This window comes from Amphiprion ocellaris, chromosome 3, assembly GCF_022539595.1.
Source record: "Amphiprion ocellaris isolate individual 3 ecotype Okinawa chromosome 3, ASM2253959v1, whole genome shotgun sequence".
Taxonomy (NCBI): Eukaryota; Metazoa; Chordata; class Actinopteri; family Pomacentridae; genus Amphiprion; species Amphiprion ocellaris.
In genome coordinates, this window is record NC_072768.1 from 2,162,704 (window position 1) to 2,176,254 (window position 13,551).

General features: G+C 41.5%; 1 protein-coding gene across 1 annotated transcript in view; it reads left to right on the top strand.

Annotated features, from left to right (window-relative positions):
* The window catches only part of tspan9a (tetraspanin 9a), a 186,431-nt gene that overhangs the window by 22,839 nt on the left and 150,041 nt on the right, over positions 1 to 13,551 (top strand). Inside the window, exon 2 of the mRNA XM_055009037.1 lies at positions 1,716 to 1,772. The gene's annotated coding sequence lies outside the window, so the exon portion shown is untranslated. The remainder of the gene's footprint in view (positions 1 to 1,715; positions 1,773 to 13,551) is intronic.

Below are 13,551 nucleotides of genomic sequence, written 5' to 3' on the forward strand. Positions count from 1 at the left end.
CAACAGAAAATTAAAACAAGTGACTTGTTGACTTTGCACTTGGTTAAAGCAAAGGGAAGACTGCGTAAATAAATGTCACATCTCCAGCTAACATTTGCTCCTTCTTTCATTTTTTCTGGCCTACTGCCTTTTATTTTGCTAACCTTTTCCATCCAAACCTTCCTTCTAGAAATAAAGTTTCTAAGCAACGAAATTGCAAAATTGCAACAGCAGATATATTTTCATTAAACATCTTTCTATCACTATATTGAGGAAACAAATATTTGGCAACTATTTTCAGACTGAATGTATCAGTAATTACACTATCTGCATGCAGTAAAACATTATTCAGATTTTTAATGATCAGAATTAGTTACTCTTTGTTAAGGTAAGGGAAAGATCATAGTTTGTTTTAACAAAAAATGACCACATTGATTGATTAGCGACATGTATATTTACATTTCCCCACCTATGATCCTTCCCAGCCTTTACTAAAGTGCTTTTGAAGCCCTGAACATAAACCACAGACAGAAGTCTGGATGCAAACCCCAGTTTTTGTTGTACTTTCCACGTCATGCACCTCAGCCAGCACCTGCTGCCTCCAACGCATGTTTAAACCCACTGCTCCGCTCATGAAAGCTAGCCAGGAATTATGTCGCATATAAACATAATAAGCTGTGTAGAGATGTAATTTCTAAGGCACGGTGTTGCTTTCTTTCTATACTTAGCCCTGCTGTTCCCTTCCTCTTTCTGTTTTGCTTTGTTTTTTTGTCTAATTCTTTCCAGTGGAGCTCCTGCTCTGGCTTTGTGGTGGCACGCCTGCCTGACTAGAAATTCAATGAGGACGGCAAGTGGAAATCTGCAGGTTGTGGACATGTTCGGCAGTTTCAGAAGCCACTGTCTTTGGTTTTGGACCAGCTGACATTGTGTGGAGGAGAGGTCCACAAGAAAAAGCAGACTGAGTGGCTGTCACATCAGACAGCGGCCGAGGGTTTGTGGTTTAATCTGAGCTCACAGGACAGATTGTGGTCTGCACTGTCTACCTGCAGTTTCCACATAGACACTGATTCATGACCGCAGCACCATGCTAGGCTCATTATAGGTCACATAATGCATGAAACACACTGTGATTTACTCTTGCCGTGCCTAAAATAGTTGTGCATGACTGTGACTATCAGGCAGTTGGACTATTTGATCTTGTGACAGCTACTCATAACCATAGTGGTTGCGTATAGCATCATTCGGATGCTTGGGAAGTGCAATGGTGAGGACTGTAATTTTCCTGTCTGTTCATTTCATACTGTCATCTCCATTGGCAAAGAATTGCCCAGATGCTAAATTTGTGGTCAGCCGTAATGGCCTTGCCTCACGAGGAAGCCAGCAGCGTAGAGTCATGTGGCTTCGTGTGTCATTTTTTATGTCTTAGTGTGTCACAGTGTTTAATAGACATGTTTTTAATGCGAGTAAAATTGTACAAACATGTACAGTATATCAACCGCTGACAGTTGTGTTGGCGTGCAGGATGCTGTTGTTGTAAAGAGCATTCCTCGCTCCACCGCTCCAGTGTTCACAGGCTTGCGTGACGTTGTCATTTCTCTAAATATCTACCTTTAAACAGCCCACTTTTTTTTCCTTAGCTGTGTGTGCCATTACCGTACTGTGAAGTTTTCCAATTAGAAGTTGATTTAATCTGAGGAGTCGTTCTCAGTCCTTGTTTTTCTTCCTCTGTTTGACAGGCTGTCACAGGCGGACTGGAGAGCCCGCTGCCTCTGTTTCCGACCACATCAGAGCTGGTAAGAAATTACGCCACGTTCCACTCCGCTTAGTTTTTAGTTCCAGCCTCGAGATGGCCTAATTCTGTCTTTAGCCTATCAAACTATAACCACCGCTAAGTTATTGTTTGTTTGCAAAAGACTTCTCTCGTTTGATGAACCTTTTCCCCTTTTGATACCATTTAGCTGAATACAAGTAGAATGTGACTATCAAGAATGAATTTAGCTGAAATTAAAGAAAACATATCGAGTAATGAGATGGAATTGGCCAAATCCCAGCAGTCCTGCCCCCCTGTAGTGCCTAGCTGGGGGTGTTTCTCAGCATGCTTGAGAGTGTTGTGATAGAACAGACAATAGACCTTCCAGGAAACTCGCTCCTGGGACTAAATTACAGACTGTTCAGGGCTGACTTGTTGCTCTGGTATGGGCGTTTCCTGCCCACCTCCCTCCAAACTGTGGGGTGGGTGACTACAGGAAATAGCCTCTTGCTCACACACATGCTCCCAGACAAGCCCTGAATATTAAGGGACACAACCTGCATGACCTCTAGTGTTGCCTTTAGTAGTAATTTGTTATGGGCATAGCTTAGTTTTGACAAAGAGGGCTGCAGACACATGTGGAGAAGGAGTGAGTATTTCTCCGTGAGGTCACTGGGGTCACGGAGTGTCAGGAAGAATAGTGAGTTCCATAGTTCATGTGCTTGCTTCTTTAAAGGTGCATCTTAAAGAACAAATTTGAAGTTATATTTTTTAAAAAGGAAGTTGGCAAACAAATCTGTGATCATTGTGAGTAGCTTACCATGTGTTATTTCTAAATGACAGAACTGTTAAAGTGTCAAAAGGCATCTGAATATGATTTATATACAGTCTAGTCACTTCATATTAGCATGTCTGACCAACTGTGTTTGAATAGTGTGGTTCAGCCACAAGCTATCTTGTGTTGGCAGCAGCGCTACAGCATGTCTGGAGGTTCGTATCAACAAAACGGACAGAAAGCGTTTTGATTTAGCCAAGCAGCAGTCATTTTCTGTGCTATCTTCGCATTGATCTGGCCCTGGACTTCAGGCTGAGGCAGCCTCTGGTTAAACAAACACATATGATTGTCTCATTGTGTTAACTGATAAGGTTCAAGAGCCAAGGACTGTCTTGGGTTTTGACTGCTAGAGCTGGGAGGCACGTATTTCTTACAACTGTAGCATTTATGAGATTCCATTGCAAGTCAAAGAGCTTATTATTATTATTATTATTTACCTAAGGGGGAATGTTAAGTATACTATACAGAACCTAGTAAGCAGCAATAATGCTAAAGGAACTCAGCCAACATACACAAGACTAAAACTGCTGTCACTGAATGTCTCAATCTGAGGAAAAAAGTGATTGCAGGACTTCTGTGTAGCATTACATCACACAGGTGCTTCTGTTCTCCAGTTACTCAGAGCATGAGCACGAAACATGAAAGCCAAAGACTGCATGAAGAATGACACGAGCTGCTAACTTCTTATCTGCTGAAATACTGAGACTGAAAGGTGCACTAACATGAATAAGGAAAACCTCTGGATCATGAGTATCCATGTTAAACAGGCCTGACCAGGTACCAGCGAGAGCTCTATGTGAAACCAGGCTGCAGGTTTTAAATTCTGGGTCACGTTGTTCGGGGCAAAGCTGCACTGAAGCCCTTAATAGTTGTTTGCTCCTCTGTTCCTTAAAATGTTCTGAGCTGAGGTCAAACACTTCATTATGATCAGGATGAGCATCTCTAGCCTCAGCTGGCTGGTAGTGGACTGTGTAGTGTGGCAGCGACATCTGCTAGACATTCAGTAGCACATTTACCAATGTTCACTTGTATGTTTTTAAAAGGTGCGACACAGTTGCAGAGATTTTTTTTAGCTATTTCTAAGGGACGCATGTACACAAGAGATGAGAATGACTTCATAAACTACTGTAGAATCTCTTTCATACCAGCAACATGAGGGATCTCTTCTTAGTAGGCCATCCATGGAGATGGTTTGGTGTTTATGGGCATTTTCTGGAGTGCAAAAAGGGAAATTAATAGCCCTAAGGTTGTTGCTCTAAATCCCTGTGAGGCAGGGTAGATGCTAGACTTCAGCAGTAGCTTTTCTGTATGTATTCACTTTGCCTTTTTAAATTCTGCTCACCGTCTTCACCCGGCTGTTTAAAATTAGCTCAATTTCTCAATTAGTCTAATAAGCAAAATCCTCTTTTATTCTCTGCCAGTTCAGTGCTTTACTGAAACTGCTTCTGACACTGTAACTGGCATCTAAAGTGCATCTTTGTGTCACTTACCACTGTATATATGTGTATAAGTATTTAAACTCAAAGCTAAGGTGTTGGTTGTGTTGCTTGCAGCTCAGGTTGTTTGTTTGTTTGCTTCACAGATTTGAAGCCAGACACAGGAAGTGGCAATACTGGATGAGGATTAAAAATCGGACAACTTTTTTGAGAGTTTTGCGCGTTTCTTTTAAGTATTTTACAAAAACATTGCCTAGATTGTGGGAAGTTTTTCTGGACCTATTTGACACTGATTAAATAATTTGCAATGACTAATTGATCTGAGCATCCCTGCAGCGTGCAGCCTGTCAGTCTTTGTAACACTGATCTCTAAATTCAATCTAATGCATTTGTTTCAGCTGTGTTTTGTCAGCTTCTGTTGTACGGTTCCTTGTCCTGACATTGTCTCTGAAGTTGGTAGTCTAGAGCTAAAGCAAACCAATTAGAGTTAAGTTCTACAGAAAGCTGAAAATGGGAAAGTACAGCTGAACCTCATGAAGAACAGTTTGCAGTTATTAAAACAGCTGCTTTGTGTAGCTGTTGTAAAAAGGCCACCACAGTGGTGTGAAAGTTTCTAACTGCTGGCTTATTTTCCATTTCTTCACAAGCAAGAGAAGGTGTTCCTCTACCGTTTCTCTAAATTATCTACAGCTTCTTGTTTTTTGTTTTTCTTCTTATGTTTTGACTGGAGCTGCATGAGCACCACTTAGTACACAGTGAGCCCTGGGTGAGGAAAGGAGGTGTGTGTGTGTGTGTGTGTGTGTGTGTGTGTGTGTGTGTGTGTGTGTGTGTGTGTGTGTGTGTGTGTGTGTGTGTGTGTGTGTGTGTGTGTGTGTGTGTGTATGGGTAGGGTGGGGTGGGGGGTGGGGGGATGAAGGAGGCAGAGGTTGAAGGAGAGGGGAAAGGGCACTGTATTTCACAGCCCCAGCTATGTTCTTTCTGTAAAAACATCAAGGCTTTGCTTCGCTGCGCTTCACAGCACGGCTCCCTTTCCCTCTGCGTTTGATGGCTGTATTTGTAGACCACAACACAACACCCTTATTTCTGGAGGGTCAAATGGGTTCAAAGAGGATCCTGGCCTTTAATAAAGTATTGGGATCCTGCTGAATATTGACTTGACTTTTTTCAAAGTTTTACCAAAGATAAATCACTGCATCACTACAGCTGTTGGTGAGGTATCATTTCAGTTCTGTTTCTGTGTATTATTGGTCAAAAGTGATTGCTTCAGGTCTGGTTGCGACTATTTTGGGCCTTTAGAAGCTCACAGCTGTTGGGAATGTTGACTTTGAATGAACTAATGGCACTTTCAGCACTTTCTTTGGTTAACAGTTTTGTTAACTTCCATTCCACCTTCTGGCAAACATCAATAACTTGAGCTTTTGGCCTTCTGTAAGAAGCTCACTTGTCCTAGATAGTTCTGCTAAGGTTATGAGTGCATAATATCAAAGTTTGTTGATGTTCCAATCATAAACAAGCCATCCCACTTTTTTTCTACTAGATTTTTCCCAGTTTTAGGACATCAAGAACTTCAAACTGGGTCAAAGCAAGATTGCTTTGCTGTGAGCTTTGGCTGATTTTAGAGCATCTCAGTGTCCTGTCTGCACACCCATCTGAATCACTGAAACATTTATAGTGGCTCCCTGCCAGCAAGTCTAGATGATAAAATATATATATAAGTTGTATTACCATATCTTCAAGTGTGCCTAATGAGCTTTCAGAATGGACACAGATGAGCAGGTATTAATCTCCCATAACTGCTCCAGCTAATTCTGCTCCTATCAAATGACTGATTATCTCTCTGTTCCCTCTGCAACAGAAATTGTTTGCCCTTCAAGTGGCCCCGGCAGCTTTGAGTCCAATTGGAAAATAGTGTTTGTGGTTCCGTGGTTGTTCACAAACCACTTAGGCAAAGATTAAAGACCTCAAGGAGAAAAGAAAAAATATGAAATGTTTAAAATAAGATCAATGGAACGCATTTGAGTTGAGCTTAGTTTCTCTTAAGGTTTGATGTCATGGTCACTGATGTCTCTGCTTGTAAATTAAAGCTGTGCTGCGCATCATATTCTCTAAAACTTTCCCCAAAACTTTAAAATTTGTTATTGCTTGCATGAGCTCATTGCAGCGCCGGCTAACCAGCATTGTAATGCCTGGCCTTCATTCCCTCTCTGCTCGACTGAGCCAAAAGTGGGAACATCTTCTAAATTCAGCCTCTTGAAACTTTCTCCCGCTGCTTTGTGCGCTGGTTGTGGTTGTTCAACATTTAGGCACGGTGTCCCATGAGGACCTGAATAGCGTATAAAAGCCCCAGAGTCACAGATGAGTGATGTTTTAGAGGTCATTGGAGGGCTCTTAACGATGCCTACGAGCATTTCTCCCTGTGTCTCTGCCTCGCTGTGGTAAAGAGGGACATTCGTGCCGACTGTCACCGAGCTTCTTGCATACTGTCTGTCACTGGTGCTTCTGTGAGTTTTGCTAACCATGACCTCATGCCTGTAGCTGTCTAGTGTATCTCAACTTCTGAATAAAGCCATTCACTTTAAAGCAGCCGCATCGCTGTCAAACCCATTACATAACATGCTATAGCAGGAGAAGAGGCATAAATACTTCAATATTTCTTGGATTATCACAGCTGTATAGCAACCGTTGTAAATCTTAGGCATCTGACAAATTGTAGTGACTACATAAGAGACCAGCTGCAGCAGAAACCTTATAATCACAGGTCCAAATTATGTTTTTTTCCATAAGGCTCCACCCAGGCAAACCATGGAAACTGCCATAAAATAACAGTGCTGCTGAAATGACGTGAATCCTGAAGACATGAGTCTCTTTAATCAGATGTGCGTAGTCATGCAGCCTTGTTACGGGGGAAGCTGCTGCTCGGAATGATCTGACAAATCATTATTGCTCTGCCTCAGATCAGCTCTTATACGCGAACATAATTATGCCCACATTTTCTGGTAGCTTTGACAGTAATAGAGCTGATCTGAATATACTGTACAAACGATCACTATAATCCTAGTAATGCATTTTATTTGCCAGTGCCTTTCAACACACCCAAGGGTTACCTCACGATATATCATAGCACATCTCCACTGTAATTTTCATGTGTGTAACAGAGAGAAATATGTATACTGCCTTAACAGGATTCAGAGTATTGAATCTACAACAGTGTATTTGTGGTGTAAATGTTTGTATATTTGATAAATTAGTGTAAATAACTGATTGCTTTAACATTTGGACATTATAGCAGCATTGATGTTGAAGAGCTCAGCAACACTGATGGACATGTTTCCAGGCAATGTGCGCCATCTAGTGAATGTTCAGCGTTATAACATGAGTGGATTTTCAGAGCATAGTTGATGTATGGCCCATATGATGCTTTTCTTTGTAGGTCTTATACCTCATTACCGTAGAAGGTTCAGAAACATCCTGCTGTATTGCTGGTTAAATAAGCAGAAGCTCTAGCACAGGTTTGACTGGAAACTGCTTGTAGGATGTAAAAAAAAACAAAAACAAAAAACATCTCACGAGCAGTGTCTCAGAAAAACACAAATCGATTTGAGATGTTACCTAACCCATGAGACTCTTTGGTTGTTGTTTAAAAATACCAAGAGGTGCAGTCAACGCCAGACCTCTAACTTCATTAAACAGCACCAAAGAGAGGTCACAATTTTACCCCCCCGCTGAATAGAGTAGTTCTAAGTTCTTTAGGGTTTTGTGGTAGGTGTAACCCACAAAATCAATAGCGTTCATATCGAACATTTCTAAGGGTATCTAAGGGGAGAGATAGAGAGATGAAGAGGGGGAGGGAGAGAAACGAAGAGGGAGGCTGGGAGGGCTGGAGAGAGAAAGCGAGGGAGTGAGAAAGAAAGAGGGATTGTTCACTAATATGTAATTGGAAAGCAGGGAGGCTGCGGCACACACGAAGCTGAAACAAGCCGTTCCCAGCGTCCATTTATCCACATCACCTGAGATGTTCTAGAGCAGAGCTACTGACTTAAAATCCATTGTGTGATAAAATTACATTGAGGGCAAATTATCTCTTGTTCGTGGCCTGCTGTCATGAGTCCTGTGTTCCTGTTGACACCACTAGAGGTCAGTGTGACCCTGGTGAGCGTGCATGAAGCAGTGAAGATGTCATGCACTGCCTGGATGGGTAGGAGGGGAGTTTGCTGCGTGTTTTATGGTCATGTCTGCAGAATCACTCCATGCTGCAACCGCTCGCCGTTTTCTGCCTTAAACAGAATCTCTCTTTCTCTTTCTTCTGTTTCTTTATCTGTTCCTTCCCTTGCATTTGAACCTGGGACGTGTTCAACCTGTTTATGCAATTTGCATAAGCTGGCTTCAGAAATCTCTGCTCACCCCTGTGTATTGCTCAGTCAGAGTGAGCTTGCTGTTCAAAAGGAATAGCTAATGACTCCATTGCCCTCATTGACGTATGTCAGTCTATTTCAGGCTCAACGACTAACACTCTCATACATGGCCAAGTAAGAACTGATGATCTACGCGCTGGATCGGCCCTGCAACGTCAGCCGGCCACTTGGTTAGTCAAGAGAGAGCTTTTCAGCGGGCAGAGCACTTTATCCTCATGCCTACCAACCATCACTGAGGTGTATATCCTAGGCTCCTGTCAAGCTGCTGACAGCACCAGCGGAGTACTGGGATATCAAACATGTGATCTGACCTGATGTGGCCGCCGTTCTGCTGCATGTCTCTGACCATAACGGGAGCCGCCCTTCAACTCCCATCTTCTTCTTCTTGACCCCCATTTGGCCAGGGTTCAACCCCATCCACCTTGTTGCCATCAGTCTCAGACTTCACCCCGTCCATTGCTGACCCCCTGCTCCCAGGATGAGAGGAGCCATAGTTGGAGGGGGGTGAGTTCGGGGTTGGCAGTGGGAGAGTCAAGCCATAGAAGGGGCGAGAATGAGTGAGGAATAATGGAGATAAAAGAGACAGAGAACATGTGAGAGAGCGCCGGGCAGCTGGGTAGAGACGGATGGAATTATCTGAGTGAATGCTGAAGGCACAGGAAGGGCACTGCCAGCCGCAGAGGCTTGTGGCCGGCTTTCACATGATTCTCTGTATGCTGGGACGCTGGAGAGTAATAGAATCCCAACGTGATGTGCCGGGATGCTTGGGGAGGGGGGAGTAAATTTAGCCACAGCCGTAGGCAGGCAGGCAGGCAGGCAGCTCTGCAGCGCTGGGGGGATGTTAGTAGCTCTGAGGGGCATCAATGGTTCCCCCTATCTGGTCCTCTCTACCCTTCTGGAAGAGTCACGGAGGGCACTGCTGCAATCACAATATGAATCACCTCCTTTCCATACCTTAGCAGGCTTAATGGCCACATGGTGAGATGTATCGCATTGCAACGTGATGGCAGTGGGGGTAGTGTGGAAGATAAGTCAGCCGCACTTTATTTCCAGGCTCTGTTAGGGTAGCATCTGTTGGCTTGTGCAGCTATTGGATTTCAAAAGCAATAGCGCATGTCATATGCTGATGTTCTATGATAGAATAGATTTTACATGATTGATGAACAGATGTTTTCTCTGATTCTATTCATTCAGCCAGTTAAACTACAATGAAGCTGTTTATTGCTATCAAACATGCGGTTGGATTTGGCTTCTCTCAATGTCAGTGGTTTTGTCCTTAATGCGGATCAGATTTCTGCCTCTAGATTGAGCTCCATCTGAGCCCCCTCTCTCCCCTAGTCCAGTCTCCTTATTACTTCCTCCTTTAACAATATCAGGTGAAGATCAAACGAGGGCATCATGACTTTGGCGCGCTCTTATCTAAGTGTCTGTGCAAATCTTTTATTCTGCACTTTGAAATAATCACCTTTTCTCTCATGAGTGGGTTATTGATAAAGGAAGTTACTTTGATGTCCTTTGATACTAATGTGAAAAGAAAATCTAAATAAAACAAATTGAAACTATTATTTTTATGTTTAGCAGCGCTGTTTTTCTAATAGTTTGTTCAGGTGTGACATGCTAAAATACAGTACACTACAGAAGTGAGTATCCCCCTGTGCAATATCACTTCAATGTCCAGTGATTTTGTTTGACTTTACACTAACTGCATTAATTCTACATTTATTGTATTAAAAATAAACTCCCCAGAGTCGTAATTTAATGCAACAAGGGTCGGTACATTACGGAGATATAAATCTCGTTTCTTTCAACACTTCGTACGTCCGTCTTTATTTTTGATGACCGACTTAATCCTTCTTGGCATGGGGGATGCTAATGTTGTCTCTTTAAAGTGCCCCAAAGGTGTTCTATTGGATTCAGGTCAGGCGACATACTTTATAGTTTTCACTTTCCTCCTATTCAGAACCTCTTGCAGGATTTTGGCAGTGTGCCTTGGACCATTATCTTGCTGGAGTATTCCTCTTCTGCCAAGCTTCTGCACACTGGGAGCCATCTTTTTAGCTGTATTTAGGGATATCCACAGTCTTTTGGGCCCCATCTATAAACATAATCTCCCTAGCACCTTTTAAACTCATGCAGTCTCGTGTCATCACTCTCCCACCTGTTATTATTTGTGCTTCACTGTCAGGACTATGCATTCACTGTGGTTGCCTTGAACTTGAATTTGTCTTGATTTAATCTGATCAAAAACTGTTTATCAGGCTTCTTTTCGTGTTCAAAGTTTCATCCTGTAGTATTATGCCAGAAGTAAGCACTGTTCGTAGCGATTAACGTTATGCGTTGTCATTTGCACTGTCTGAGCTATCACAGAAACTCAGATTTCTCTTGAATGCTGCTGTGATTAGTGTACTACATCTTGTTCTATGCCTCCTGATTGCTGCTACAATTCAACTGATTTCTCGTTGGTCGCTGATCGTCTTGTCTCTTGCTCATCTTTGTGAAATCTCACAGTTAGATTGTGTACTTTCTCTGGCAGTTCTTTTCCATTTGGAGTGGAGCTACTAACGCAACATATTAGTCAAAAAATTGAGACAGCTCTGGTGTTTACGGATCATTTTATCACCATATTCCTGCAATTAGACTAAATGAAAATCACTGGGTAACTCAGATTTTTTTCAGTGATCACGGAGACTATGATAATTGTGTGTCAGTGATCTCGATGCTTTTGTCGGGTTTCAACCTTGGAGCCTGTTTTTTCATTAAGGTCTTTCCAAATCATTTTGATTTTTGACTGTTCAGAAGAGGAAATATTTGTCAGCTTAGATATAATGCCATTATTGAGAGGTGATACGAATTTGAATAGTTTGACAGTGACTTTGCACAGGGATGTGCTCATCCTATGACAACATGTTGCCATTCTCCTGTTCTATAAGGGTGTACTTCACATTCAACACCATAGAAGTGTCAGCGTTTTTTTTTAGTATATTCAAAGACTGGGGAAGTTTAAAAAAACTTACTTTGTGTATTTCTTTGGGGGCCACAAAGTATGTACCTTACTGATGCAGTAACAAAAAAAAGAACTGATAATTACCTCAGAGACACTTTCTACTCACCAGTTTGTGTGTGTGTGTTTTTTTTAGTAGCATTTATCTTCAAAATTTCACTTTAATTACTTTGCCAGAGATCAAGCAGTAATGGAGGCAATTCCCTTTGTCGTTCTTATCACATAAAAGTGGCATCTGAACATTCAAACATTTATCATTTAGTGCAATGTACTTTGGGGGGAAAAAGACTACATAAGCCATCTAATCGTGGTATTATCAAGCCCTTCGAGCCAGTTACCTTGTGTTTATACCCTTAATAAGTTGAAAGTGTTTCCATTTGTGGTTGATCATCCGCATGGTATTCTTTTTCGCTGTGCGCTGGCAGACTGTTGTTTATAATTGCAGGTTTATGGTATCGCTGTATTATCTCAAATGGGGGCCGCAGTCCTGAATAACAAAGTCTGCCCATCTGTGCAGTTTTGTCGAAACGTCACAAATGATTTAGCCATTCAAAGCGGATAGTGCTTAGGCCATAAAAAATAATTCAGTGTTAGCCAAATGTTCCTCGCTTTTCTTCTGTTGAAAGAGCTAAGGATACAGAATTTAAAACGACTGAAGATTTAGATGAAACGCTGTACCCGTGTTCTTGTTTGTCTTTGGCAGGAGCGAGTATTTGCCTCCTTGGCCTGAATCTTAATTTCAAATCTTTCTGACAGCCCTGAACAATAGCAGATTTTATCTAATTTATTTATTTAAAAATTGGCAAATTCATGTTGGAAGTGATAATTATTTGGCTTTAAGAAATAGTGGTTAAAAGGAGCCGTTAAAGTAGGAGCCCGGATTCCATTTGCCTTCTGTTGCAATCCATGGCCTTGATTGTTTTGCTTGTGTAATGTCCTGTAATCTCCTTTTATGATGAAAACATGATGCAATCACTTGCACTTTTTTTGTTTCATTACATGTGAACTCGACTGGACTAAACCAAGCCCCAAATTCACAAGGAACACTTTTTGAGAAACGATTGTTATGAGAACTATTTTTATTGCCTGTAGAGGTTAGAATCATTGAAATGCAGATCATCTTTCAAATGTTTCTCACTACTTGACTGATTTAATAAACAGCAACTTTTCCCTCAGTTAATAAATGACACATCTATAATAAATCTCATGCTGCCTTTCTTCAGAGTTTGACATGTTTTGATGGAAAGAAATGATGAACTGAGTGAAACAAATGCATTACATGTTAAATAAATCATATTTACTGGAAGTCACATAGCTGATAAAATCAATCTTTATTATTAAGATGAAGTCAGGGAGATTATGATTTGTAGATGACATGGGATGCTTTTTGCTGCATCTAAAACCTATGAAGAAATGCAGATGTCCTGCATTATAATTCATTTTGACTGAGTTTCAATCAAACATATGATTGTTTGCAAGTGTTCTTAGGAAGAAAATGCAAATTTCACAGACAGCGTAAACATTTTTACTTTGAACACATTTTTTCTCACTGTAAACAGAAACCACTGGTGTTTTCTGTTGGATGTTTTTTCTGTATTATTAGTTGAATTGGGGTTTTAGCCTTTTCCTAATGCTCTTCAATATTTGCCTTTCCTGTCCAATACTGAACCTTCTATTCCACAGAGATCAGGATTCTTTACTAACAGTAGCTCTAAACCTGGATGTCAAGCTCTCAGCATGTTCCTTGTGTATTTACTCAATCCAGTAAGACTATATTTTGAAGTATACTGATTGCTATCAGGTGTGTGTACGAATTAAACACCTTCCAGCGTTTAATTTAAACATAGAAGCCTAATTATGATGGAAATAATGTGGCTCCTATGCATAGATTTTTCGTACGTTCTCATTAGTCAGAATATAAAACTGGAGTTCATCAAGCTCACAGTGTGACTTGCAACACAATGGCATGTCCAGCTGCTTCTGGATCAGAGTGATTCCTCTGGTTTGCGGGGGTAGTCTTCATGTACAAGCCATTACTGCGTAGCTTATAATGATTAGCTGCCTTGTTTCTGCTTTGGACAGACTAATTCCTTTTAATAACTCGATGTCTAGACTCACTCATCGGGACTGTGGATTCC